Raw genomic sequence first — 3,695 nt, 5'->3', positions numbered from 1 at the left:
CGTAGAACTTAGAAAAGGCAGAATCTCCTAAATTCGAGTAAACAGTACCATTTTGCTACTTAAATACATTTGAACATTTGTACTTTGTTAAAAAAAATTCTTTATTTCCTTTCTTTTATACATCATTATAGTAGGTACGTTAAATGTATAACATGCATTTTTACTAGAAAGAATTCTTTGTTTTCTCTCTTTTATATACTCGTATTATATTAGTACGTTAAATATATAACATACATTTTTATTAGAAAATTGGAAACAGAAGATTAATTAGCAGAAACTAATTAATATGGAAGCTGTTAGTCCTTATTTTGTCATACATTCCACATGCAAAAGAAAGTACGAAAATCATGGTAATCGAAAGTATCACCGTTCAGAGCATTTGTATTCACATAGGACGATAGAATAGTAACAAGCTCAACAAGGTCGATAGCACGATGACAAAAATTACCTGCTCGGTCGCGTAAATGCATTTGAGCCTTAACAAACGATATTATTAGCTGCATTGATTTGGTTTAATCAACTCCTATCGAGCAAATCGCCCGCAGGGTTTGTGTATTGGTGCAGCATCGGCGAATGCGATCACGCGATTCGATGGATCGGGGACAAACGTAAAAGGGTGAAAGGACACAGATGTGCAAACCAACCAACCAATTAACTAACCAACGAACGTCACGTGTTTGCTGAATAAAATAAACTGGCCGCGAAAACGCTGTTAATGATAAGTCGCGGCGCGTTTAGGAATGAAGGCGCAGTGTTAAAATCAGTGCGATCGTTAACTGGATAGTAACAGTGAATTGTTTAAAGCGAAGATCGAAAAACAGTATTACAGAATGTCCATCATATATTCTTTCGACTGCGAATTCTTATCATTGGATTATTGGCAGTGCAAAATGACAGATCGGTGTTGATCACATATTATTGAAAAAAAAAAAAATTATTGATAGATCGTTGTCAATTTTAATACTTTAATATTTCAGTAAATTGCTCATTAAAAATATAAAGCTTTTTTAATAAATTTATGAGATCGATTCTAGTTTCGTTATTGATTAAAATGTTTGCCGTCCACTTGATGGAGAATCGATCTGATGCTTAATTCACAGACTATTATCGTGACATGCGGATCGCAAACATATATCAAGCATAATGCCCTTTTACCGCGAACGATTTCAACGATTCTATGTCACGAAGCTTGTAATTATCGAAGCGACCGAGTGGTATATATCGATATGAGATTTGTGCGTTAAACTGGTATAATATGTGACTACGTGAAAATATTATAGAGTTATTATCAATCTGCGTTTCATCAATCTGCGAATTATTTTATGAATTTATGAATAGGCTACACAAGTATTGTCTTTACAAAAGTATTAAAGCCTCAGTGGGTGTCTTTTCAGATTTCAAACAGAAAAATTGTTTGCAATAAATAATAATAAATAATAATAAATTATAGAATAATAGTAAAATATCGTAAATAAAAAATCGTATTTTGTATATAAAGTGAGATAATTTAATTTATTTCTTACTTATATATTATGCTTGAGTTTTCTAATAGATTTATATATACTCTACATAATACTAAAAACTCAATAAAAATTATATTTAGCTTATATATTAATAATTATTACATCATTATGTTGGATTAAAATTAAGGGAATTGTTTACTAAAAAATATGAACTTTAATAGAGTGTAATTTGCAAGAGGTGTTAATACGTGACGTTTCAAAGCTTCTATAAGAAGATTGAATTTAATAATGTTCTGAATTTTAAATTTGCGACGATATACTTTCAAATACGCGAGGCAAGTAATCCTGCTAATAAAGTCATATTTATGATTTTATGATACATGATTGATTTATTTTTACAATCTTCCATAGATGTCAAACGTTATCCACTTTTGCTCGACAGAATCTTGATAGCGGCAGTATTTGAAAATCAGGTTACACGTAAGGTAGCATGCAACGAATATTTTAAGATACGACCGACCTTAAAATATACGTTGAAAAAGAGACAAATAGCTTCTGGATTAACTACATGTATCTGCTCTAGCCGTTTTTTGTCAGCCTGGAAAGAGTGTACGCATTCCATCGTGACACCTCATCTAACACTCAAAGCGTACATCTATATTTTATCATACTTGATTTTGACGTGGATGTACTTTTTGCTGTCTATAAAGTGTCACGAGATATTTCTGATCGCCTATGAATCATAATATCGATTATACGGATTCAGTCCCCCGTGACCATTTTGATCTCAATACTGGATTATATCATCGCTGAACAACTATATGTACGATAATAACTCTTAATCGTATGTAAGCTATTATTTTTACCACGAGACTTTCCACGATATATCACGAGACACTCTTGGCTATTTACGAAACAAAATAGACAATAAGTTTGTTTTTATTGCTGTTTTAATTGCACTAGAAGTTTTCTTCTTGCTTTCGCTAAATATATACCTATTTTATTTTAAGTACACGAAAGAAAGATTTTGCTGAAGCACCTAAAACTTTAGCTAGATACAGATTTAAAAATAATTTTGTCGGATTAAAACAATTGTGCAGAACGCTCAAATTGGTTGCTAGAATGTCAAAACTTTTTACAGTATGTATATTTTCAGATTTATATATCCAACTAAATTTTCAGATACTTCAGCAAAATCGTTCTTTCCGTGTGCAAACGCAAAATAAAAAGTGTATACTAGTTTAGTTACAAAAAAACAAAATGACAAAATAAGTTTAAAAGGTATTGTTAATCGAATTCAATTTACTGTATGTAACATTTTTGTTCAATTTATCTCAAGTTAGCGCAATAAAAATGTGCTGTTACTGTTAGTTTAACAATCTCTTTATTGTAATGACATTCAGGATGAATCTCATAATATCGTAATATTATGAGATAATCACTTGATCATTAGTCATACGGTTTACTGGCGTGATAATTCAACCAATCAACGGTTACATCTACGTGTTTAGATTTGTTTCAGTGATTAACATTGTATTGTCTATATTCAGAATATTCAGAATATCTCGTTATGAAGTATATTACGCCTCTATCTATGATTACTAACGGCGAATGATTGAAAAATCGAATCTCTTGCGGTCGGAAGAGATGTCCTCGTTATTAAGTTTCATTTCGCGGAACGAGATATTGGACGATAGCCGGGGAAAGAAATCAATGGTCACTCCTTTACCTTCGTCATGACTGACTCATCCATGTGTCCGTCTTACCTGGTCGAATCAATTTCCTGGCCGTATCGTGAAGGGTCGGGGCGATCGTTTTGTAAGACTTCCTTCGTTGTCTAAGACATCGCAGAAATTTATACTTTGCCATCCGGATCGTTTTACGATCAATTACCGAGAGCGAATTATTAGCCGCCAGTGGCCAATACTGGAATTAATTAACTTAGTAACGATAAATAGTAGCATTTATGAATAACTCAATTATGTCTAGCGCGAACTTACTCGTTTGCATATTTCTGCAGGCTAATAATATTAATAACGCGTAAATTAATGATGTGTAACGGATATTGTGCATTTGTGATGTACATTTATTTTTATCCGTTTATATTATACGATTAATTGATGCATGATGAAACGTGTTATGTTATCAGAATCGGGAACGTAAACAACCGCTTAAATTTATCTATGACTTGCCACAAACGAAACACCTCAATCTATTTCCTCTCTCTCTCTC

General features: G+C 32.4%; 1 protein-coding gene across 1 annotated transcript in view; it reads left to right on the top strand.

The window, feature by feature from the left end:
- LOC108750981 overlaps positions 1-3,695 on the top strand; it is a 46,728-nt gene that overhangs the window by 36,416 nt on the left and 6,617 nt on the right. The gene's annotated exons all lie outside the window — the stretch shown is intronic.

The sequence above is a fragment of the Trachymyrmex septentrionalis genome, unplaced genomic scaffold (genome assembly GCF_001594115.1).
Source record: "Trachymyrmex septentrionalis isolate Tsep2-gDNA-1 unplaced genomic scaffold, Tsep1.0 scaffold40, whole genome shotgun sequence".
Classification (NCBI taxonomy): domain Eukaryota; kingdom Metazoa; phylum Arthropoda; class Insecta; order Hymenoptera; family Formicidae; genus Trachymyrmex; species Trachymyrmex septentrionalis.
The sequence above is the reverse complement of the archived record's forward strand: the minus strand, read 5'-3'. Positions and strand labels throughout refer to the sequence as shown.